Below are 27,261 nucleotides of genomic sequence, written 5' to 3' on the forward strand. Positions count from 1 at the left end.
TATATATAGAGAGAGAGAGAGAGAGAGAGAGAGAGAGAGAGATCGTATCGTTATCTGTATGTACAGGATCGGTGCCATACGATCGTTCGCAGATATTGTGCAGGATCGTTCGTCGTTCGTTTACCAACGATAATTATTGGAAGTGTGCACGTAGCTTTACAGAAAGAGTGTTCCCTATGAGAGTCCTTCCTAAATACCACTGCTCACATACAGGAGTCTTCTGGCTCTGGTTTAATGTGGATACTAGTCCACTACAAAGAGTGAAAAAAAGATAGAAAAAAATAGCAGTATGTTATGGAACTTTGAACTGGCTTTAATCAATTTAAAATAATTGTATTTTACATTACATCACAAATTAAAAGCTCATATCACTGTATTCAAAAACATTAAGAGTAAAAAGTAGAAATGGTAGAAAGGTCATCTTAATCTCAACTATGACGCAGCGGTGTCCTAAACCGTTATTTTAATCAGTCTAAGCTTTTTCAATATGATCAACACCTAACGTGGACATGGGCAGTCATCAGGACTGGAAATGGTTGGTCTCCTACATATCTGCTATAGTCTCCCTTTTTTGGTCAAAGTTCTCAATCAAGCATATAATTTTGTTTTTCACTTTTACTTCCCTGGCACCCTGTTATTTTCTTGTGTCCTTAATAAGCCCCCAGCTACCCCTTTTACTGCCCTCTGCTCATACTGATCCCCTTTATAGCCCCTTCTATCTGGGCAACACTATATCTTCTCCAGCCCATGTGGACTCCTATTACTGTCCTGTGTGCATACTGAAACACCCGCTAACCTCTACCATCCTTGTTACTGTCATGTGCCCAAATTCAAACCCTCTCTAGCTTTGTCATCTCTCCTCCTGTCTTGTGTCTCCACTGTCACTGCAGGCAAACTCCATTGAGAGTTCATCTGAGTTCAGTTCCCACGGTCACTGGGCTGTACTTATCATTGATAAGTACAGCCCAGTAACTTGCGAACCTGGACCATTTGTTCAGTGAGAACACGACCTTGTGACGAATCAAAAGGCCTTTCTCCCTTACTCCTATGTTCTGTAAGCGAGAAAGGCCCGATTCTCCGCGAGATAGAAATTACAAATTTCGCTTGCTCATCCCTGTTGATAACTACACCCAATCAAAAGTAATATCTTCCTCTCCAAAAGCTAAGGTGTTACCACTTGATCCGGTCATGTGTTAAGAAATATTTTAGGTTGATAAGATGATAGATTTGACACAAGCATTGAAGCAATCATAATTACAATTGTTTTTTGGCACAATAAAAGTCCAACTTTTTTTGGCAAGGCAATGTTTTATGTTGATAAGGGACTATTGCATTGACCAAGAACGTGAAAAAAAATAACATAAAATACAATTACCACAAACTGGGGAGATACATACCAAATAGCAAAACATAGACCAATTCTACTTTGTCGGTTGTTTACCATTGCATTAAAATTGCATGTTTGATATTTTAACCTCCCTAGTGGTTCATTTCTTTCCAGTTTAATGTCTAAAAGCGGTACATTGTTTTTCATGAAAATTTATTTTACAGTTTAATATAATAGTATGAGTATGATAAAGTTTGAAACATAAAATCATGTAAAAATAATAAATTGAATAAATTAAAAAAAACCTATATTTTTTATTTTTTTTTTTAAATAAAAAAAAAATACATATTATACTCATAGTTTTAAATATAGTGTAAAATAAATGTTCTTGAAAACAATGTACTGATTTTATACATATACATCCAATGTATTGCATTCAATACAGTTATTTTGTATTGAATGCAATACAAATGGATTTTGAATTTCCCGCCCTGCCCTGCTGGCAACGTACACACACCGAAGTCACCGGGAACTCCTCAGTGACTTATCGGGTGCAGAAGCCGGCCGGTAGAAGAAGACAGATATCGCGGCGATGGCTGGCGCGGGATGCCGGCGTATCAGGTAAGGCTGTATTTACTAACCTTCCCATAGGTTTACCAACCCCAAGTGTGACTCGGGGTTACCGCTTAAAGCCACTTTTTTCTACCCCGAGTCACACTCAGGGTTACCGCTAGGAAGGTTATTCATATATAGAGTTGAAAATGATCCTAATATTGATTGAATATCAGACAGATGGATTGTTTATTTTATAGTTGTAATCAATTGCAAGAATCAGTTTAAATAAATATATATATATCCTATGGTTCTTTTTAGAATCCAAAACCTGCCCCCCAGCAATTTCTACACCATAACTAGCATTTTAAGAACTTTTTAATACGGTGATTCGTAAATACACAGAAACAGAAGTTTCTACTTTATGAAAAATAAACCAGCTGGATTACAGAAAATAAAAAAATATAAGGCAACAAAGGCTATTTCCCTGAAATTGGGGACAGGCATAGGCGGCTATAATAAAAATTACAGCATTCATTACCTCAGCTGCATTTGGAGTTGTCTCTAGTTTGTTGTTTTGATCTTGTGTCATCAAACCAAAGTCAATGGATGACAGAAATTTGGCAAAATCTCTTTAATCTTCTATATTTATATCTGGTAAATGGCTAAAATTTAATTATGCCTCTCTCTCTTACTTTTTCGAAAGGCATTGAATAAAGAATGATAATGTGAGAGCTGAAAGACTATATTGTGCAGCTCTTTTTCTTTTAAATGAAGAATGTCCACACACAATAGGCTTAAGGACTGTAGTATGTATTTACTGTCAGCTGTTATTAAATCTCATTGCATGTTTTATTGTGTCAGTGTGAATGCAATGCGTTAATGCACACACACACTGTTACAGGAACAATACGCTGCTCTGTACCCTGGCTCTTTTCAGAAACTACTGTTAAAGCTAATAATATGCTTCAATATCTGCTTCAGTCGTGTTAGATGAGCTCCCCTGCGCTTTAGCATGCTTTATACAATCTAAATTTACAGATGTATAGCAGCAAATCATAGTGTTAACACTTCTGTATATTTGTAGTATTAAAGTATGAAACAAGGTAAACCGTTATAAGAGTGTTTCCTTTTATGAACATCACCAACAATTCTTCTACAGAAGACCTACTTACATACTATAGAGATGAAATAGTGTTTATAACAATAGCTAAGGAAAAAAAGATTGCGTCGGTGGGGTTGTTCACTAAAGGAATATAGGCTGTTCAAAGTGAATTGTGGCCAAGCAAATATTTGCCCAACTTGGTAACCGAGCAAAAGCTCTGCTGACTTCAACTATCCGACCATGTGAAAGCAGAGTTTTTTTTATATTTTTTTCTGGGTATTGTTTGGTATTTATTGTAAAGTGAATCCTCACCACATTCAGGTAAAAATTTACAGACTGAACTCCATTAGTAAATTGGTCACAATGTCTAATGGAAATACTGCTTTGTGTCAATATGTTTTTCTTTGCAAGTGATCATTTCATGGGGTCACAGGCACATTTTAAAGGCATTATTTTCAAACCCAGGCAGTATTTTGTAGTGCTTTGTCCATCAGGTATCTGAGCTTTTCAGCAACACAAAAATATATATCTCATAGCAATAGTATATCGTGGCACAAAGAGCTAATATAAAGAAGGACAGAAAATGATTCACTTCACCCTAAGAGCTGCTTGGAAACATATGTATTAGTACATCATTCATAGCTTATGAAAAAAGGTAATGACTAGCTACTTTGTAACCTAATATCAGGAAAAAAATCCAGGAATAATGAACAGTTTGGATTTACAATAGCAGAAGTTCCTTCCAGTTTCCAAAGGACTACAACTATTACCCAAACCAAGACCATAAATGATCAATGGCTGTTTTCAAATGTCATACAACATAAGAGAAAATGATTGTCTAATGGAAAAAAATATATTTTCTTAGAAGTAATTTGAAATTGCTATTGCAATAGGATTTTTTATTGTGACTATTTTATTCATCTAAGACCAAAAATAAGCCAATTCCAATAGAAAATCCAAATTATTACAAAAGTGCCTGAACAAACTGGTCCAATATCAGACACAGGGGGAAAATGCATCCTATATTGACCACAGGCTATCAGTGTTTTCTGATCTAACAAATAACTTTTTTTACACAGGCCTCCCCATTTCCCTAGAGCAGATAAAGAATACATAAAAGAGAGCAAAGAAAGAGAAAAAAAGGCAAAAATCCCTCGGGTCTATTGTGGGGTGCATGAATGCCCTGTAGCAGCCACATGCCTGACTCTAGTTTGGAAAAAGGGAAAATACCAGCCACATTTCACCAAACAAGTACTTAAAAAGACAAGGGAAGGAGTACAAACTTTTAAATTTACCCTTTCAATAGGTAAAAAAGAGTAAAGAGAAACAGAGGACAGGAAAGAGGCAGAAATGTGGGAAAAGGAGAATGGGGAGCAAGGGATAGAGCAGAAGAGAGGAAAGAGAAGAAGTAAAAGCAGGAAAAAAACTGGAAAAAGGGGGAACATTAGGCCTGCCCACATTCCTCAGAAAACTTCACCTAAACCTAATTACACCAATGGACATTTGACCAGACCAACCCATCACATAATATCAGATGGTACAGACTGTTAAGGGTAGATGGTAGGACTGTTGAAGTAACAGTATATATGGCAACTTATGTCCCAAACTATAACAGAAGAGCTTAATATATTACCACTTCTAAACAAACGACATTCTATATTTTGGCCTCTGAATATACTACATTTCAATAAATCATATGTATCCTTCTCCCAGATACTTAGTGATGTATAGAATACACTTTGATACTAAAAAGGCCAACAAAAATACACAATGTAACATAACACCACTCTCAACCATTTCTAGGAAGTATATGCTGATCATGGATGACACCTGAACAAAGATTGTACCATACTTCTGAAAAGTAAGGAGGATTAAAGTATTGTAAGGAAAGTATAGTAATGAACACCTGTCAATGCTACACTGGCACATTGCCTAGCATACATAGCTTGTGTGATGCTAGGTCCATTTTAAAGGTCTCTTTCATGGAAGGAAATCCCCTTACCATTTACTGCAGGATCAATATTTGCAGTGTCAAGTAAGGGCTGTGTTGCTCTTATTTACTTTTGATGTCATGAGCATAGTGTTTAAGCAGTCTGAGAATGTGATCTATTATGTAAGAAAGAGTACAGGCACATTACTAATGGATGTTCTGGCTATTACTTAAATTGTACCTGTGCAACCAGACAATATGTTCTTTGTAAGAAAGTTAGTGTGCTATTTTAAATATAGCACTAACAGTCTCTTTCTCAAATATAGACTTTTTTCAATATGATATTGTCAGAAAGTTTAAAGGAGAACATAGTGAAGTTTTGTTCATAGCTTTGGGAAAGCATACAGTATTAAGGTAGACTTTGAATTAAAGAATTGAAATTGGTATTTGGCTCTTTTACAATGTGATAAATTTTAATCTTCAGGAAAGCAGCAAAGACTTGGGATACTTTAATGAGATTCTTCAATTCTATTTCAGAGGTCTGACTGAAACACATTCAGTTTGCCAACCCTCAAACTAAGTTTTCTGGTAGGGGGAGGGAAGCAACTAGCTTTTGAAGCCAGGAAGTGCGCTGATAATGAAAAATAAATGTGAGCTGCTTAATATTTTGATCATAGAGTTCTCAGGTATCAGAAAACAAAGAGGGACAGCGAAATATCTCTCTACATTAAAAAGCTGAGCTTGAATTTAATATGAAATGTTAACGTCTTTTCTAATGTTCATTTGACAGTGCAATGGTCAATATTCTCTCAATTATATTTAATAAGTTGACTTCCTCGCTTTAATTAAGTCACAGCAGAAATACTTCATATGATTTTACACCAAAGAATTTTTTTTTAAATAATCCTCTTGCCTAATGATTTCCTATTCAGGAATGGTATAAAGGTGATTTGATGTACCCTTGTGAAGGAGACCCTTTATCTATCTCTTATAAGCATGATGGATGAGACAGATTCTGTATACAATGGAGATGCATCTTTTCAAAAATTACTTGAATCATAAAACTCAGCCAGGCAAAAGGTTGATGCAAATGATAGGCACATATAATGTAGCCATTGGTCGTAAATCACTTCAACTAAATCCTTCTATAAGCTTGAAAGAGCTTGTTGTATCTGACACAACATTCAGTAATCATTAATAGGACAGGAGTGCAACATATGAGGTTACACTAAAGGATACATTCAAAGGTGTGTTGGAAAAGTCAATGGCACCATAGAATACTATGGAACAATATATTAAATAATAATAATTGAAGATTAGAAGATTTATTTTGCCCAAGGGAACATTTCATATATATTTACTAAGGAACAAGAATAAAATGAATTTGACTACCCTTAGAGCATCTGCTTTTATCTTAATAAATAAACTTTCTGTCCTCAATGGTGGTGAACAGTAATTTAATGAGATGGCATTCTAGGTTGATTTATATGAACTGGAGAGGATTCTGATATTTTTTTAGGGTAACTTATTTATTATATAATTCATAACTTACTGGTTAAATACCAAAATTGCACACACAATTAGTTACTGTAAAACTAGCTCCTCTATGTCTTACTCTTTTTATAAACAAGACTTTTGAACTAACATTATTGGGCTTGTTCAGTAATACAAGCTACAGTACAGAAGTCTGCAGATTTTATAAACTGTAACTCCAGTGCAGGAAAAGATAAAACATCTCCAACCTTGACACGTACTAAAAATAGATTAAAATTATGGCCCTTCTCTACTCTACTCAATTTTTTTTTATCAGAAAAACAAATGTCTATGTATATGTAAAGCCTGTCTGACCCAAACAGTCAGGGTTTTGGATAGGCAATCAGAGCACCAACATGAAATGTATATACAGTGATACCCTGGCTAACAAATTGCCCAGCTAACAATTTTTTCAGCTAACAAATTTTTTTCTCACTGTTTAAGAGACTTAGCTAACAAAATGTAAAAAAAAAAGCAGGAAGTAAGATTCCTGATAACATGCTTGACAAATGTACAGTACTTCCTGTTTACTGTATCAGAAAGTGAAATTGACATTGAAAGAGACATTGCTTTACAGGGGCTTCCCTGCTCGTTTGTGTGCAGGACCAAGGCTTGATGGGGTCAGTTTGCATGACATGCAGAAGAAGCTTTTCATCTCAGCCTTTGGTGAGTTTATGACCTTTTATATTGTGCTTTTTTCTATTTTTTAAAAAACTTACCTATGGGAAATGACGTTTCGGCTAACAAAGATTTCGGCTAACAAATGTGATTCTGGAACTAATTACCTTTGTTAGCCGAAGTATCACTGTATATATGTAAATATATGAATCATTACTTAACAAATAATGAGCAGTGTGTAAAGGTTGACACATCCAAAATAGTCTTCAAACAATAAAGAAAGAATTGCCCAGGAGACATTTGAGGCAACTAAAAAATTGTTTTAAAGTCCTAGATGTTGATTTACTAGAGCAGTAAAGGCCTTTCACCCCAATTATCACCATTAAGGAATTTTCAGTTAGTATAACGAATATCGAGTTTAAGTTTCAATTTTTAGAGAATACCACATCATTTTCAAGGCGATGAAAAAAATAAAAGACGCAAATTTGCTTAGACATGATTGGATGGTTGAAATCAGCAAAGTATAACCTCATTTACTACACTAGGCGAAAACTGCCTTGCAAGGCAATATTTCTCTTTACTCAGTGAACAAACTTTATTACTTTAGTACAGTGTTTCTTGACCTTTTAACATGGAGGAACCCTTTTAATAGCTTTCCGGTCTCAGGGAACTCCTGCTATAATTGCAATATCCACAACTTACAATCCACTGCTTACTTACCACTAGCTACTACTGGAGGGACCTTAGGGTTCCATGGAACCCTGCTTGAGAAACACTGCTTTAGTAAATCATCCCAAACATTTGCAATATTTGTATCAGCATATTCCAAATCGTATCAGAAAAACAATATGCTTTTCTGGTTATTTCTGTGAGCTAAAAGCTAGAATATTTTAGAATGCCGAAGTCATTGTTCTGATTTCAATCCTATTGAAATGATGTCAGCAATCCAAACAAGATACTGCATAAGAATACACTAACAAAAAAATCATTATTTATGACAACAGTGGTGCCCAACCTTTTTTCATCTGGGGGTCGCTGTTGAAATTAAGATAAAACCCACAGGCCACAAGGCAAACAAACATTAAAGATGTATGTTTAAAACTAGAATAGTTTTAATTTAAAATTAAATTAAATTGAAATGTTTCTAGTTACCGTAATGTACATGCACCAAATAAAGGAAATGACAAATCAAGAATTTCTGTACTCACTATTTGATGCTCATTTAATAATGCAATATTTATTAATGAAAGATACAAAACTACAGTGCTAAACGGTCATATATTGCTCTCTGCTCACTATTCCTGTACCACTGAGCACAAACTACACTATACAATGTGTCCTGTTGGTTATAGGGGGTCGCTAACCTTCTTTGTACCCCAATAACGCTACAATGGTTACTTCTAGAGAAATGCAATTCATGTGACAGATAACCAAGTGGTACATGTTCTTGCTACTACATCTTCAGGTCCCTACATCTCCCCGTTCCTGAGAAATTAGGGTTTACAGAAGGGAAGTGGCCAGCAATGTGTCACAGAGTAGCAGGGTATGACAGGTATAGTTTTTCATATCTTGTGATGGCGCCATAGTGATGAAATAAGTTAGCCACAAGAGTCCCACTTGCAGTTACATTTCCTTTTTCTTACAGACAAATTGGGGTTCATAGAGAGTAAATAGATAGCTATGTGTGACAGGGTAGCATGATATGATGGGTATAAAATTTAATTTGGGGGGGACAAAAGGAATTTCCTACATTTCCAGTTGCCAACATCCTTCCCTTCCAGAGAATGTGAGGGTCACAGATAGTAAGTGGCCAGCTATGTGTAACAGGAACCCCACCAGCCGCTCAGTCTGTCACACTGCAGTGTCTGCAGATTTGACTCCTAACGGCAGTGAGCACTACTGAGCATCTCCCCCTAGGCAGGGTTCTATGGCATAAGGAAGGGGTAACTGCACTACAACCTCACTGCCAGTATGAATGCTGTCTTGAAGTTTTTAGAGCGAGCAAGTATATATTTGGGGCTTCACAGCACAGAGCAAATTGTCAGTACCCTAATGCTCATTGCCATGGAAGTGGCCCCTGGGGATCCCTAACATTCAAACTCAATTTGGGGACCAATGTCTTGAAACAGCCCCTCTTAATTTGAAAAATATCCCTGCTTGTTATTAGGATTTTAAGCTTGTGACCCTGTATCTGGCAACTTGTTATGTTTAGGGGGCTGCAATTTGTTGACACAATTTCTAACACTCTCAGTGTAGGAGATATGAAGGTTTACATAGAGATAATGACAGCTGTAGATACAGCTCTCATGTTTCTGCTGCAAAAGGTGGAATAATCTCACAGTACAAGGTGGGTGGGGAGCAGCCACAGCTGATTGGCAGGCCTATAGTACACGCCCACTCTGAAGGAACTAACACTGAGCATGCTCATGAAGTTCCCTCTTCTGGCAGCACAATCCCATAGAGGAACATAGGAGATGTGTGTGCCCCATCCCTCAAAAGACAACGAGCAGGGAGAACAGAGAGGGGATGAGCAGAGGGCCGGATCTGAACATGTCAAGATACCTCCTACCCATGACATGGATCTGATAAGCAAAAAATGTTTGGTAATGGTTGTTACTAAGGAAGACTGTTTCAATTAGTTACTAAATAAAAGACTCTAATTGTTTCCTTCCATTGGTATAAAATCTACATAAGTGCAAAACAAATAAATAAATAAAAACACACAAAATCTGAGGATTTACAGACTCCTCACAATTAAAAAAATAATTTATATGTTTTGTATACCTAATTCTGTTTGGCCAAATGAGACCCAAGGCAATAAATAACATGGTATGCCATCAACTTTACTTAAAATGCAATATACTTCTCTTATAGTCTTTTTGCAATGTATTTTTTTTTTCCTTCGTGGAACCAGTATTTATCAGTGTCATGATAATATTTTCCACATTTACGTTGCTGCACCGTGACGAAAAATCTTTATTGAGTTTCTTCTGTTGTGAATTCTAAATTAAACACACATGATGAGCTCATATGAGAATAGACAGGATTTGCTGAATATATCTGGGCAGCAGGTAAGCTTACATCAGGATGGAATAAAGCGAATATGATAAGAAAACTTTTTAAAGATGTATCTACTCACTGATTTGCATTTTAATGATAAGGTAGTTCATTCAAGCAAGAAAACAAACAGAAAAGTTGGTGTTTAAGTTGCACTTGCATAACCATATTTAGTACATAACTTACATTAAGTTGTACTGTCATTAGGCGTGTTACATAAAGATTGATTCATCAGAGATTGATGAACATAAAGAAAAAGATTGTGGATAGCACAAACTTATTTAAAATTATCTATTTATATATATATATATATATATATATATATATATATATATATATTTTTTTTTTTTTTTTTGCTTTTTGTTTGAGAGATGTGTTTAGAGATCTAGGGGGAAAATGGAAAAATTGATGGCTGCTTATGTCATCCCTGTTAGTAGCTTCTCAGAGCTGCTGCTTCTGACTCATAGCACGGTAAGGCAGAAATCATTTTTGCACAGCACACACTTCTCATTTTCATCATTTTTTGTTTTACTTTTTTCACTTTGTTCTCCAGAATGTCTATGTATTTTCCACAGTTTTCTGTAAAAAAAAACACTATACAGAGGTACACACCAAACAGTCTGCAGACATGATCCTGATATTGTTCTGCATTTTTTACAAGTTATAGATATAAACCATAGGCTAGGTACACAAGTGCAATAATTATCGATTAAAAACAAACGATTATTCACGATTATTTTGAACGATCGTATTGTGCACAATTCTGTACATACATTGTTTAAATATAATCCACCAATAATGTACACACTAGATACGATCGTTCAAACGATGCAGGAGGTACCATGTACAGGAGAAAGTGTATCACAGAACAATCCACAACCAATGAATGACGGTACACACAATAGATTACGAACACTCGTCACCCAATCAGATCCACCGGGGCGGTCGTTCATTTCCAACGAGATTCCTCATTCTTCTGTGTCGTTGACCAGTCAGTCGTTGTGCACTTTTTGTTAACAAATATCGAACAATCTTTCGTTGATCGTTCATTACCAATGACAATTATTGCACGTGTGTCAGCAGTAGTAATTATGAGATTCTTAATTCACATGCACAAAATAAATTTGAACTTTTTAAAACAACTTAAATGACATGTACCCTGCTATTCAGTGTATTTGCGTCTCTGCAAACAATGACCATAGTAAGATGTTGCCTATTTTTTAGATGAATACTTTATGAAATAACCTTCTAAGCTGTCCTTTGTAAATAAAATCTGCAGCCCCCCAAAACAGTATACATTTTAATAATTATTTAACTTTTTCATTGACTTCTATGCATTTTGCTGAAATGTTTGCATTTTTATTGTTTAAGCTGTTTTCTCAAAGCACTTCAACAAAATGAAATTGTCTACTTCACTCCCTACTACTGAGCAGTGACTCTGCACCATCACCTTTTTACAGTGAGCAGGGAGATGGCACAAGAAGTAGTAATCCCAAGCTATAAATTAGTAGGTTGATTATCAAGGAAGATATTGGTATTACCATGATATCTGGTCAAAATTACATATCCTGTGTAGGTAAATCAATAATTATCTTTTCATCTAAACCATTTATGTACCGGTAGTTGTTTCCTTGAGCTGAATTGCAAATGCTGCACCTGTACACGTTTTTTTTTTCAAATATCATTGCCTAATACATATAAATCAGTCTGTATTATTGATAATGGTTTTGAGTAATTTATATCAGATATTTTACATTTCAATATATTTAAATATTTAGCACTTTTACTGTCCTACGACCACATTACGACTGTCAGGCTACATTTTATTTGCCATTGTTCTAAAATTAAACTAGGAAACAACCAACTACATTTGAGCATGCAGAACTAAATAAGTCTGGATCTGTAGAGATGATGATGACATTTATTCTATCCATGCAAGTCATTTCCCAGTTCTAATGTAAGCAAGGGTAACAGTCAATAATGAATAAGCTTTGTGGATCCATTCTTTCATTATGAAATTAGCCTATGCTAAGGAGCTGGGTGACACAGCTGCAGGAATTTGGCTACTGTAAGAAAAAAATACTGCCTAATCACTAACATTGGGAATTACCAGTTGTCTGTATCTGGGGTATCTTTGGTTTTGTTCAATTTTCACCAAGAGTGGAGGTTTAGGGCCATTTTTAGGGCCATTGTACAGTCAACCAATCCTTTTCAGCTGACCCCGTAAATATAGACCGCTTATTTTGTCCAGCAATGTCACTTGCAGTAGCAAGGAGAATAAGGAAATAGCAGCAGCCCCTGCTTCCCTTTAGCTGTGCAGTCTGATGTAATTTATCAGCATCACAAGCTCATACTCCGAGGCTGGGCACAGGCTGGGCAACTTACTGTTGCTGACCATTGCCTTTTCCTGACCTATTGATTTTACACAGCCTGGACAGACCTTTTACCTATGTCCCTGACTCTGCTTGTGCTACTCCCTTTGTACCTCATCTGGTAGACTGATCGCCCGTGTATGACCTTGGGTTCATACTCTTGCTTTGTAGATTTGGTTTGTAGAACTTTCCTAATCTGTGGGCCCCTGGTCCTCTGCCAGCCCATCCCCAGACATCATCCCTTGGGCATTAAATCCTGGGGGCAACCGTGTGTTGGGAGACGCAACCAGTCTCTCAAGGCTGTGTGAGGGCTTGCTAAAGGTGAAGACTGCAGCAGTAGATTGGGGGACTGGTGTCTGGTGATTACTGTTGCTGACCAGGGCCTTACACTCCTCTGGAGAAAGAACCGCACCCCAACCGCATTCTTGACAAAGCAGTTGGCAAACTCTGCGAATAAGAGCATAGTAGTTGAGGAGGGGCAGTTAGGAGTGACTTACAGCATTGTTTTTTAAACACTGCTCTTTGCCCTGATTATAGTTTTCAGGTAATCAGATAAAATGATATATATATTGTTACAAGTTTAGATTTTATTGTGTTTTACTTAGCAGTTAAAATGTATATTAGCTTTATCGTGCTAGATTGCTTTCAAATTGTTTGTTTCCTGCAGCTGACATTCACGTAAGGTCATAATTTACCGACTCGGCAACGCTCCAATAAATTAAGAGGTATTCAAAGTGTTGTTTATTTTTAATTTGTGGAAAGTAGGTACTACTTGGCTGCAAATTAGTTTCTCATTTATCAGTGTTGTGCATAGCAAAATATGTGGTTTTCCCATCAGTCTAGCTCATGCTGTGCTATGCCAGCTACCATGCTGCTTTAACTCTGAAAATAAATTCATAAAACCAGTCAGCTAGCAAGATTCCAGTAGGGCAGATGATTTGATTAGTTATTTAGTAACTGTTTATTTGATGAGACATATGCAAGGTTCACACCCACTCTTATAAACGTTAGGAAAGATAAAATTATTTTACACAATCATAATAATGATGGTAATAATGAAAATAATAATGGTAGGAATATTTTCTTTGTCTAATCAGATGTTTATAGTATTATTTTCTGATGTATTTAGTATTCCTTTATTTTTTTTTAAAGTATATGGTTAATAGTTGATGTTGATGTTTTCATCCTATAGGACCTAGGTACAACACATTACCTAAAAAGGCAGGGTCTATATAAATATATCAAAAAGCAGCTATCATTTATTTTTAATTATTAAAGTACATCTAGTGTCAAACATTGCTTTCATTTTGTATATAGTAAAGAATGGTGAGGACCCCTGTCAGTTTTTTTTTTCCTCTCTGTGCAGTATGGAACTTCCCTTCCTGTTCTGTAGACTCAACAGGAAGTAAGAGGATATTATTCTACTGTTAGGTAAATCCCCTTTTAGGAAGTTGTTACAGAAATAAGTGTTCCCATTGGAAGATTTCCCTTCTGTTTCTGTAGCAATGGAATCTCAGAATGTTTTCTCCTTCATGCAAACCATGACAAACCAAGAGAGTGTATCTCCCGAGGTCAGTATTAAAAGCCTATCTTGTTAGGAAATGCTCATCTGGCAGATGACCCCGTGTTGTCCCATCACAATATAAAACACTGTTTGTTCTGTCCAGAGATGTCATTTGCAACAACCAGGAGAACTAAGATAGCAGGAGCCCCTGCTTCCCTTTAGTCGTGCAGCCTGATAGATTTATGGCATCCCCAGCATCCATTGGTAGGCTGTGCACAACCGAAGGGGATTTTAGAGGCTGATCAGCTCCTGACTCAGTCCTGCATTCTCATTGGTTGCTGGGGCTTTATAGCCACTTTGCTTTCAGTCTTTTGTGCCTGTTATAGTGTCCCCTGGGGTTACCCGTGTTGGAGTGATTTTTGACTATTTTGTTACTGACCTGTGCCTGTTACTGACTTACTGTTGAACTCTGCATGGACCAACCTCTGCTTGTGACCCTGACTCTATTTGTGCCTTTCCCTTTGTACTTCGCTTGGTGGAATGATTTCCTGTGTTTTGACCTCGGCTTTTTTTTGGATTTCCTGACATTCTGTACTCAGTATTTGTGGCTCTGTACTCTGTATTACTGGGCTCCGGGTCAGCTGCCAGCCTATTACCAGACACCATCCCCTGCACACCAAGTCCTGGGGGCAACCGAGTGGTGGGAGGCGCAACCTGTCTCCCGAGGCTGAGCGGGGCCTGATATAGGCGAAGACTGCGGCATAGATTGGGGGATTAGTGTGTGGGGAATACTGGTATTGACCCGGGCCTTACATAAATGGTGTACTAATCACTTATTACTCCCTATTTATGATAGAAGTTTTGACTTTAGATGCACTTTTCCTGCACTTTCAAAGGATGTACTGTACATATTCCTTCTCTGTGGTCCTCTGAGCAAATGCATATTATATACTGAAAACCCCAGGTGCAAGAAAAGAAACAGATGTGACTTGCCCTGCACTATAGGCTTGTCTATTCCTCTTGTAATGCACAGTGATCTTCGCAGTCTGCACATACACATTTGTCTAATATAGCAGTAAATAGAGGTTGTGTGCAGAGCACATGTACAGCCAGCAGTTTGTAGGCAGTGGCTCAGGACAGGTCATCTCTACACCTACAGTCTGTGCATTCAATAACGAGGTTGCATTTTCACAGTGTTCTAGTAAGAAGGCAAATGACACATGAACTGTAAAGCCGGCAAAATGATGGATTTATCTTCTTGGCTTTACAGTTTGAAAAAAAAGTTAGTTGTGTCCTTACATGCCCCTTATCAAATTTTGATTTTAGTGGAGGAAATATTCAGTTTAGGAGGTTGTAAACATAAGATATCTTTAATGAAAGACGGCACAGCTTATAAAAGGTGTTACCATTTATTTTAAAACCAGTTCATATTACCAGATGCATATGTTTTACACTCATAAAAATGTGTTATTGTTTAAATAAACTTTACTCTAAAAGCATCAATAGCCTAAGTGAGAACCTGGATTTCATATCAATGGCAAAGTATTTTTCCAAAACTGCAGTTACGTTATCAGAGCCAAGAATGGGACCATGTTGCCAGATGCAGCCCTGTGCTTTCATTCAAGAATAGGACTATGGTACCAAAGCTGAACTATGTTATCAGAATATATAAGGACAGCAGAAAGTACTAGATCCAGAGCCATGCTATTAGAGACTTTAAGGGGATAACATTACCATATCTAGGGCCATATTAGCAAAGCAAATTAAAGATCATTTTACCAGATCCATAACCATGGCAATATGGTATCAAAGTCTTGAATGGGACTATATTTCCTAATGTAGAACCATATATGCAGTGCTTAGAGAGAGACCATATTACTATATTCAAAACTGTGTTACCTGACCCAAGAATAAAGCTATTTTACCAAACCCAGAACCAAATACTTTTAGAGCCATAAATCAGATCATTTCATTAGAGCCATAATAATCTCATAGCACATTATTTAACAGCCATGGCTTTGAGCTCTGGGTGGGATATTGCTTCCAGCACTGGGTCCTTGTCATGCCCTTCCTCCTAACCATACCTCATATAATTACTCTCAGATTTCCACAGACCTTTTTAAACGTGGGTAACTTATTCTCTTTCAATATTTCTGCTGTGGTAGCCTGTGGCTGGGTGAAAAGACTGACTGCTGACAAAACACTAAAGAGGGGAAACTACCTGTTTGTTATTGGGAAAAAAGCACATGGCAAACTACTTCTATATATATATATATATATATATATATATATATATATACATATATATATATGGATTACCATTGGTGTAAGTCATTCATTGGGGTTTTACCTGGAAAAAAGATACACATTTAAGTTCCCTGAAATTTATGTATGCTACATGCAAATTTAAAATGAAGTAAATGTTATTCAATTGAAGTTTATAATCCCTAAATACTTTCTGCAAATTCTTTACTTGTTCAGTGGATTTCAAACAATTCAAACAAACATAATGTTACTAGCGTACCCTTTTATTGACATAAAAAATACCAACAATACAGAAAGCTTGCCTTTGATGGAAAAATGTCATGTACAGCACACACAAAAAAGGTTAAGGTTTGACAGCACACAACAAATAACTATACAGATCTTTGTTTTTTTACCAACTGTAATTATCACAGATCTCCCACACATGCTGAAACAATGGTAGCTGAAAATAATAAGTTTCTGGTACAATTGTGAAGGATCACAAACAATATCTACAAAACCTTTAGTACAAGAACATCTAAGATGAAATGTGTACATTCCTTTTTAGACAGTATTAAGTTCTTGAGCTGTACCGACGGTAACGACAGAAATGTGCATTGTCAGGAAGCAACACAGTCCATGATAACAGCACAAACTTCCATTTGTCACAATTCACTAAAGTAAAACTGTCACAAACCTGGGCAATGCAAACCCAAAATATAATAAAACAATGCATAAACAGAGATTGTTTGCAGTGTAAAATACATGTCAAAAAGATAGTTATATGCAAAACTCAACTTTTCATGTTCAGTTCTTTGTGGTCTATTTATACAGTACTGGTAAATTCACTATGTTACCTAATGGTCAGTGGTACCACCCATTGTAAATATATATATATATATATATATATACCGGTACATATTATACATATATATACATAATATATTAATATATATATATATATATATATAAAATATAAAGTATATTTATAATAATATATATATATATATATATATATATATATATATATATTATATAGTGAAGTAGTTGGGTGGAGGACATACACACACATATGTATATATATGTACTTTTATATCTTAGTTTGTCAGTTAAAAAGACTATTCACTAGCATTGCATCTAGTTACTATGAACCTCTCTGTAGGAAGGGCCAAATTCATTTCAGATGGCCATTCATTTTTGGAAAAGTTGAAGTTAAATAGACAAGTATATTATTAAGGAACAATGATACCATGATAACAACACACAGATCTATTTATCACTCACTATTCACTGTCTACTATTGAGATACTTGTTGGGATGTACTGAACAATAAGTAAAGGTGAGGTTGCTACTGTTGATAAAAGGATTTTATAAGAGCTATGTCAACACCTATTTATGTTTCTTTCACACCTAGATGTGTCACATAAGAGACTATTGATCCAAACCAGTACTTCTCTATGTCTAATAACAGTATCAGATTAGATTGCCACGGATGTTGTAACAACACTCTTTTAAAAATTCAATATAATTTCAAATAACCCCTTCATGTCTTTAGGTATTAGGGGACTGTTGGGGGCTGTAAAAAGCAGAATAAAAGTGAAAGCTCATTTCAAATATCAGTTGTAAAAACAAAAAAAACAAAAAACAAGGAGCCAGATAAATGAAGATTGTTCTACAATTCACATTTCTTACTTATAGTAACTCATAGTAACTTGCTTCTGAGACTTATTACTAAATAATATGAAATGCCAGCTGGTAGCCAATTGTTTGCAACATACAATATTTTACCCAAGCATTTAAAGCAGTGGTTGCCAACCTTTTGGATGCCACGGACCACTAATTTCACGAACTCTGTGTGTTACTCAAAGCGGAAGAAACTTTTCCACTGGATGGCAACCACTGATTTAAAGTGAAAACCTATCAGGGAGGGAATATTTCTATTACCATTGACAACCTGTATCTAATAAACACTGCTTACCTGGTTAGTGGTCTGATCCTCTGTCTTTTTTATTTTCTGAATCACTGACGCAGAATGAGTATACAGCTCAGGTATTCAGGTATTGCCATAACTTCAGGTTAATGCCGGGTGTGAGATTGAAACTTCTGAAACTAAAAGATCAGCATTACATCCAGGTATTACAATTATTTATAATATATTTAACAATGGTAGTTTACATAATCTTTCAGTGATAGGTTTACTTTAAGTAACCCAGGTAAATCAGGTCCTATTGTGTGATAGTGGTGTATTCTTTTTCCATATCTAGAATGATTTTGTGCCCATCATTTCCTTTTCTACTATGAAAATATATTTATGTTACAATCAATATTTTTTCAAGATAATATGTCATTTTTCAATGTCAATCTAATATTTACCGTACTTCTCTCTGGTGACTGTATTTTGTATTGTATCAGCAGCAACAAGACCTTTAGCAAATGAAATCACACACAGATCTGATGTAAAATTTGAATAAGGGGCACTGCGCCATCTATGATATAGTTGTGCTTTTATTCATTGATTACTCTAGGTATGTGGTTTTTACTAAGCAATAGCCAAAAAGATTCAATTGTCTATCCAGTTTGTACTGTGTTTGTTCTAATGGATTGGGAGGTAATTGAGTTTTTTGGAGTGTGCCTAGGTTTTAGATTAGTGAAGAAACTAATGCATTTAAATGAAGTTTATAGACAAACAGTAGGTATAATCCTCATTTCAAAACCAGAACCGCTGTTTTTTTTACAGTTTACTCATGTTTGTTTTTACACCGTTTTACACCTGACCAGTAATAGTAAAAACCACACTTTCAGTAGTAATTGTCAGCTTTTATATGTGTCATAATGGACAAAAAGGGAGTTTGACAAGGTGCAGATTTATAAAACAATTATTGTCATGTATGCCAGTAAATGTTTTATGGAACAATCACCAGGTGCATATTTGCCGACATAAAACAAACATTGAAAAAAAAAATCACTGTATTTTTATGTAGTAGATATGAATTGAGTAAATATTTGTCAAATGTCTTTGTAAATTTTAAATGTTCATCAAATCCCTAAATAGCACAAGAAAGAAGAAAAGATCATTTTAGGAATTTTTACTACATTTTTTGTTAAATGTTGCCCTTTTCTTTTGAAATGGGGAATACTGGGTAAAGCATACTGCATTTGTAAATGCCTCTGGATGGTAAATTTTTAGTTGAAGTGGAATGTTTACAAATATATATAGCCCTTGATCCCTCCATAAACTGAACCCAGTAAGTCACGTGCCATCCCAACTTCCTTTTATTTCCCCAGATGGAACAGTGGGTGCAGCCGCCTTTTTTCTTCTTCTTCCCGGTTCTTTTCACATCACCTGAACCTGCACTGTGCAAGAGATCGGGTGACATGTCCTCCTGAAAATGCGTGCGTGAGATTGAGCATTTTGGTTTTCCAATCCATAAAAGCCCTTTTTGACGCATGCCCGACCTCAGCATGTGCAGAAGGAGTAACCCACAGTCAGTCTCTTGGGATATGTGTTGTATGTATCCAAGAAGACTGCGTGTTTACCCTATTTTGTGTAATCCAATCATATCCTGAAGAATATGTATTATGTGTTTATGGGATGCATATATGATATCTGCAACAGCATTTAACGTGTATGATTAATTTTCAATTTGCACATTCATTATATTAATTTCATTCAGTTCTTCTAAATCTGAGTTTCCATGGCATATTCATGGACAGATGTGTTGTTTTTCCTAAGAATAAATCTTAATGCACCACATGATGCCTAGGAGACAAAATGACTAAAGCCCAATACTTTGACAAAGGTATTTATGACACTGCTGTTTGTGCAGCTGGTGCAATGTGTCACTATTAGATGGTATGCTAGGTATTCTTGAAGACAGATCGTTGGAATGAATAACTACCTTTGGGCTGTGATATCATCAGATTTCATTTTGATCATAACTTCATCAATGTAGCATGAAGAAGCTTAGGGCTAAAATCAGTCAACTTAAAGAGAAAGGGAAATCACTGGTGATTTCATTCTAGGAAGAATGTCATAGAGTTTTTATGAACACAAATAATATTTGTTCATATTTGTATATCTGTAACCCCCAGAATATTGGAGTTTGAAAACAGAACTGTAGTTAATGTTATAACATTTACTCATTGTGTTACAGTGAAGAGGAAAATTGCCCAAGTACATTGATGTTAAATGCAACATTAACTAAAAGTAAAGGAATTAGGAGACGTTACACAAGCAAATTAACAAGGGCCGTGAATGCTTTCATTTCCAGTATAAAGATAAATTGCCCAATGGGAATCCTTAAATGACTAAGAAGTGGGATAATGGATTTTAATTACTTTGAATTGCAGTTATATAATTAGTTTATATTTGGCCAATACCCAAAAAGCTCCATAAACATACTTGTCGCTTTTAATACTAGTACTCACACTGTATTTATAGACAATAGCAATAGGTAAGCAGCTGGTTGAAAAATGTTAGGCTATTTGTATATTTTAAAGTGGTGTTTTTGTCCTATTAGGAAGTGATGTATGAAGTTACCAAGTCATGCCTATCCATATCCTCAGTCCATTTTATCTTTGTTATACTTATCTTCATTGTATTTTTTTCATTGCTTTTCTTTCTTTTATACTAGTCTTTACCAACCTTTTTATACGTCAGTGACCTTTGAAACTTGTGGAATTTCTTATAGTAAGCGGTAAATATATTAATTTAGTAAAAATAGAAAGTGAAGAGAGCAAAATGGGGGCAGATATAAAAAGGGGGAGCGGAGGAGACACTGAAAAAATAGGAGAGGAAAGGTAGAAAAAAAAGAGGAAGAAAGTGACATTGGGCTAGACAGAGCAAGGGAGGGAAAAGTGGAGGGTATGATGGAAGGGGGGAAGGTAGGAGAAGTGGGGAGAATGTGAAATTGAGATGGAGGAAGCAAGAGGGGTAGGGGAAGAGTAGCAAAATGAAAGGGAGAATATAGAAAAAGAGAGAAAGGGTAAAAGATACACAGAGTAAAGGATAGAGGGGATGATGGGAAGACAGATAGACCGATGTGGGGTAGAAAAGTAACACACAGAAGGGGACTTAAAAACAGGGTGTTTACAGGGTGTATACACGAACAAAAGTTATTATTTTGGATGGCATACCATCTTAACATGATAATATTAAAATCAGCCGCTGACTTCGAAATATACCACACCTTACATTGGCTACAACATTTTTACTTTTATCTGCAGAGCTATTCTCACCCACATGGCTTCTATTAGCAGCTGCTGAATTATTATCATGTGAGTACAGGTTTTATAAAACAGCTGTTAATGAAGAGAGCAGTGTGCAGCTCTGGAACTCACTGTAAAGTTTTGTATGTTTGGTTGCTTCAGCTTTTTAAAGTAATCCCCTACTCCTATCCTTCACCTTGTCATGTCCTAAAGCTTTTCGCTGCATACCTGTACAGCCTACTGTGCAGGGGTAAAAAGAATTTTGGATGGCTGTGCCTCTATTGGAAGCTATCGGTGTGTCTGCTAAGTTGATTGAGCCCAGTCTAACTGTGTCAGATGACTGCAGTGCTGAACCCTGGTTGAGAAACCCTGTTCTGTATTAAGATGGATAAACCACTGCCCCTTAGCCAACAAACCTTATCCAAGTATAGCTAAATTTTTTTCCCTTCTAGTTGTGTAAAAGATAAATATATTCATTTAGGGAGACAACACAGTTTTATTTTAGGTATGCATTTACCTCTAAACGGTGTCACAGTGTCAGGATTTTTATTTATTTTGTATTTATTGTAGTTCAGGAAAAAATATATACAATAACAGTACTTACAACAAAAGAAACCAAGTCTGTAAACAAGTCCTTAGGACAGAGGTCTAACATAACCCATATTCAAAAAGTTTATAGAACAAAGTGTAAAAGTTCCTAGAAGCAAATACAACAAGTGATTACAATCTGCCTGAAATTATACTAAAAGGAGTATCTTTGGGTGGTGGGGGCACTGGGAGAGATGTGGCACTACTCACAGTTTATAAGGATACAAGGGAGGGGGAGTCCTTTAAACTCCATACAAATACCATGTAGTATGCTCAATGCATTTTTCAATTGTTGTCTCATAGTGGGCTTAAATGTGTGTTTCAAAAAACAATAGAGTTTTCTACTCTATGTAGAGAGGTATTAATCCACTCCATACAGAACAAAAATTGTAATTTTTTCAGGGACTGTTTTTGAATTTTGTAGGAAATCATTGTCTTTTCCATAGCCTAACTTTTTTTTTAATATCGTAATGTGATGCTCTTTTTTTTTATTGTGTTTTGTGATTACTAAAAATTTATTTCAGTGTCACTTACCCCTGCACTTAGTCCCTGGCTCGAAGACTATGTCTGTCTGTTGAAAAGGACACAAGTCAATGCAGTTACAGTTGCAGTTACAGTTACATGCATAGAACTAGGGATATAAATGTTCTAGCTTATATTCAGAGGACAAGATGTGAAGAATAACTACACTACATGCCAGGAACAGGATCTAGGAGTAAGGCTACTTACACACGTCAGATGATTCTCATCCAATTCTAGCCTCAGGGCTCATCTCAGACGAGAATCGGACATGGTAGAGTGGCCATCCTACGTCATTGGTGGATCTGTCCTGGTGGATCCACAAACAACGGAAGACGAATGACTGCAAAGGAAGTGAAGGGATGAAAGGGCAGCGGGGTGTTGCTCACTCGTTCTCCCCCCTCTCAATAAAACAGAACAACACTCGTTCATTCATCTTTTGGTCTTTTGTCGTTGGAAATGATTGTGAAAGATCATTCCCAACAACAAAAATCTAACGTGTGTAAATTTATGGCGGCATATACCTGACCACCAAATGTACTTATGTGTACAACCCTGGAAATAGCACATAGCAGGTTACATACAATTAGTTTAATAAAACAAGGAAACATCAGTTTGATTGGAAGAGCAAAGCCTCTTAAGTTAAAGTATTACCTTATGTAAATTTTAACAACAAATAACTCCAATCCTAAAGCAAGGAAAAGCCTATCTTTACCACAACATAGGAAGCCACATGGCTAACCACATGCCAATGAGTACATAAAAAGACATTATTTTGGATGCTGACAAGGTAAACTGCTATTAAACTGTATCAATATATGAAAACAAAAGAAAAAATCAGGACAAAAAAGTAAGGTAAAGAACAAAGAGAAAGTGTAATCATTCGCTCAGTATCATATGTTAAACACCTTTGTTCTCATTCTAAAAGATTAAAGCAAAAACAACATTTTTGTTAAGAAACTATGGTCAAACATTTCAGCCATTCCACCAACAACCAAGAGACCCTGATCACAAGGGTTCTAGGGGACATTCACTACAATTAATTAGTAATAACAATGACTAAGCATTAACATTAGTCAAAGTCAAAACGGAAATTACGATTAAAATCCAGTGCTTGACCTTATTAACATACATTAACTCAGCCCTCAGACTACTGCTTTTATCATGAAATAAACATATATTTTTATGTAAAAGTTCTACATCATTTCTGCTCTCCTGCATTTGCATCACAAGTAACAGTGGAATAGTTAAGTGAATGCATTTGCAGAATGATGTCTTATTTGGCATACTCAGGCAGCTTGAGTGATTCCATCACCTTCTTTCTTACCTTGATTAAAATTCCCTTGTTTCTCCAAGTAAGGTTTTTGCTGTAGGGCTTTCCATAATTATTGTAGTTCTCACTAGCTGTAAGACAATTTTCATTAACCTTCATCTGCTTATTATACACTGATGGTATTTTTCCGAGCAGCACCGACTAAGCTGCTTCCCAGAACATGAAGCTATTATTTTGATGATCGTTATTCAATACTTGGTATTCTAACAATTAGTTTAAAATGTAGTCTATACTTATTGTTGTTTAATAGGGTTAAGGTGCTTTAATCTTCAGATAAATTCTAAATGGAATTCTGTGCCTACATTTTACAGTTTTAATGGCGAAGTACTACATAATCACATACACAATATGCAGATGTTATTGTAAATTGTTTTTCATAATAGACAAAAAAGAGGATTCAACATAATCCTGCATCCTGCACTAGCTCAAGTAAATATATAAATATGCTAACATTACACACATCCAGTGTACATATAAAAATGGCATTAAAAAAAAGTTTTAGTAAATGAGAAACATTTAAGCTAGACTATTGATAACGATGCAGTGCCCCCACCCCCCCAAACTTATACACACATATTGCACAGGTTAAATGCTTGTTTCCTCTAGGGCAGAGGTCGGCAATCTCCAGACGTGGCCTAGCCGGAACAAACTACGGGACCTAACAGAGCCGCATGCGGCTCTTGAGCCTCCGTGATGTTGCTCCCTTCCCTATTTACCGCTGCTGGCGTTAACACTTCTGCCGCGGGGGCAATGCATACGGAGGAGAGGGATTTCCCTTCAGGGGATGTTCCTGATGGGGGTGGAGCCACTAGGGTGGGATTAGTGTGCTCCTCCCTACCCCTCAAATGGCCCAGTGGCCAAAAGAGTTTTCTGACCTCTGCTCTAGGGGGTGAGAAATAAATACATACCTTATTTCATTATCCCAGCACACTGTCTTCTGTGACCGAATTGGTAATCCTCTTTACTGGCCAATTGGTCACATCATTATAACGCCATCACAAACATGTAGAACCATTGGCTGTCAAGTGCTTACTCACATACTGGGGTGCTGTAGGAAGGAAAGGGCTGGCTATCAGGGAAATGGGAGAGGGTAAGTATTGCTGCGTATTCCCTTTCCCCTAAACAGAACAAAAATTATACCTGTTAGCACTGCAGGTCGTGCCGGCGGCGCTGCTCCTAATTGCAGGCACGGGCGACGGGTCCTATCTTTCAGGTAACCCCACTACCTGTGTTCCATGCCTGAGTTTCCTTCCTGCTGGAGACTTGCTCTGGTATTTGAGCTGGCGTGGGTGTGTCTCTCATAATCTATGAGGTAACACATACACGCCCTCTGTTTTGTGCTAAGGTGTTTTCTCTGTTTGCTTTACTGTGCACCGGACCTTGTTTCTTACCCTTGGACTTTGCCTGTTTGTCGCCTGACCCTGACTTGGGATTACGTTTTTGGACCTTTTCCTGATTGCCACCTGACCCTGACCTCGGATCTTGTTTCTGGACTTTGTCTGATTGCCATCACCTTCTTGGTCACGCAAGCCCCTCGGTGCTTGCACCGGGTATCCTGACTCCTGTGGTCAGCTGCCACTGGCCTGGGGATTGCTCTGGAGTGGCACCTGGCAGCTACCCTGCAGCCCAAGCCTATCCTCACCATCAGAGGCTCTAGTGAAGTCCTGGTAGCGGCTTAGTTACGCCCCTCTGGCGCATACCCAGTCAGTGGCACAGTGGGTCCACACCCGCTTGTATAACAATACCCTTGCAGTGTAAGGTGAAATTTTACACTAGAAGAGAAAGAGTGTAATAGCATGTTTAAGAATGAATGACATGTCTTTCATAGCAAGATCTTCTCAACAGAAGAGGGACGCAACAGGGAGGTGGGAGCAGTAAGAAGGCACCAATTTATGAGTGTGCAAAAATAGCAGTCAGGTCAGATGTTATACCTTGCCCAATAATTCCTCTGACTGTGACATGGGTCTGTATCCGGGTCTTTAAATACATTCTAATTTCCTGGAGTAGGAAGAGGAATGCAAGTTCAGATACTTAGTGGTCAGGACTGGATTTCTCACAAGGTCACCTAGGTCGTGGCTTAGGGTGCCTTGACCACAAGACGGGGGTATTACAACATCCCTATGTGAAACTGGAACCTGCTGCTGCTGGAAGAAAAGCTCTACAGTAACAGGAAGCACAAAGTCAAGGTGATTACACCAAGGTTATATATGGCGGAAATCCATGCAGAGTGACATTTGTATTGAAGGAATCAGTCCTCTTTCTCCATTCCGTTCTTCTTCTTTCTCTCACACTCCCTCTCTTCCCTCTCTCTGGCTCTCTTTTCTTTCTCTGTACCCCCATCTCTCTCATTTTACTCTCTTTTGCTTCCTTTCTCCTTCTGCTTCCCCCTCTCCCTCTGTCTACTCCTGCTCAATCCTTATCTTTATACCCTCCCTCTTCTCCCCTTCTCTCTCTCTAACTTATTATCCTTCTCTCTCTCCCCTCTCCCCTATGTATATCTCCACTCTCCCTCTCTCCTCCCTCTACCCCTCTCTTCCCTCTCTCTCTTCCCTGTGTTCTCCTCTCGCTCACCACCCTCTGCCTCTTCTAAGTTTAAAATATTCATAAATTGTTATGTTTTTTTATCACATTTAGTGCACATTCCGCTATGGTATTGTTTATTTTGGTGGGTTTAAAGTGCAACAAAATGTCCAGCAATGTGTAAAACTCAATTTAAAGGCACTTGCTGAAATACTATACAAATACTAATATAGTCTGAATCTAGAACCTGAAAAATTGATCCACATAAATTCTGCTAAAACAAAGATCCAATGGTATAGTGCAAACCAATGCATGAACTTTTTAAACTATAAATACTTTTATTATGGGTTATGTATTGCAGAAAATAAGAATAGTAAGAGACTCACAGGATCCTCTTCCTTTTCATTTTTTTAATAGTTATTATCTACTTCGTTTTACTTCTTTATTCATTCTATAATATTAATCTCCTCATATACAAAATGTTGCTACTTGTTACTGTTAAATTCATTTTACAAAAAACAAGAGAAGTATTTTATTCTGAAAAAAAACATTATTAAAATCAGTATATTCTCAAACACAGAACAAGAGAAGCATATATAAAAGCCACAGGGTAATTGTACAAAATGAAATGGGAATTTAGAGATGTTTAATAAATAATAAATATGCAGGTAAAAAAGATGTCATTTAAATCTTATTCAAGCGTGTGGCAATATTATGAACCCCTTTTCTATGTACAATTCAAAATGATATATTCAGAAATCATATAAAAAAATCTCATAGCAACATACAAGTTGGAATAATTTAGATCAAAGAAAATGCTTAGATGCAGCACTTTGAACATCATCAATGTT

General features: G+C 36.7%; 1 protein-coding gene across 2 annotated transcripts in view; it reads right to left on the bottom strand.

The window, feature by feature from the left end:
* CDH20 (cadherin 20) overlaps window positions 1-27,261 on the bottom strand; it is a 197,012-nt gene that overhangs the window by 86,085 nt on the left and 83,666 nt on the right. The window contains exon 2 of one of the 2 annotated variants that reach the window (XM_072411836.1): window positions 18,221-18,351. The exons of the other annotated variant lie outside the window; for it this stretch is intronic. The gene's annotated coding sequence lies outside the window, so the exon portion shown is untranslated. The remainder of the gene's footprint in view (window positions 1-18,220; window positions 18,352-27,261) is intronic. 2 annotated transcript variants of the gene reach the window in all.

This window comes from Pyxicephalus adspersus, chromosome 5 (genome assembly GCF_032062135.1).
Source record: "Pyxicephalus adspersus chromosome 5, UCB_Pads_2.0, whole genome shotgun sequence".
Lineage (NCBI taxonomy): Eukaryota > Metazoa > Chordata > Amphibia > Anura > Pyxicephalidae > Pyxicephalus > Pyxicephalus adspersus.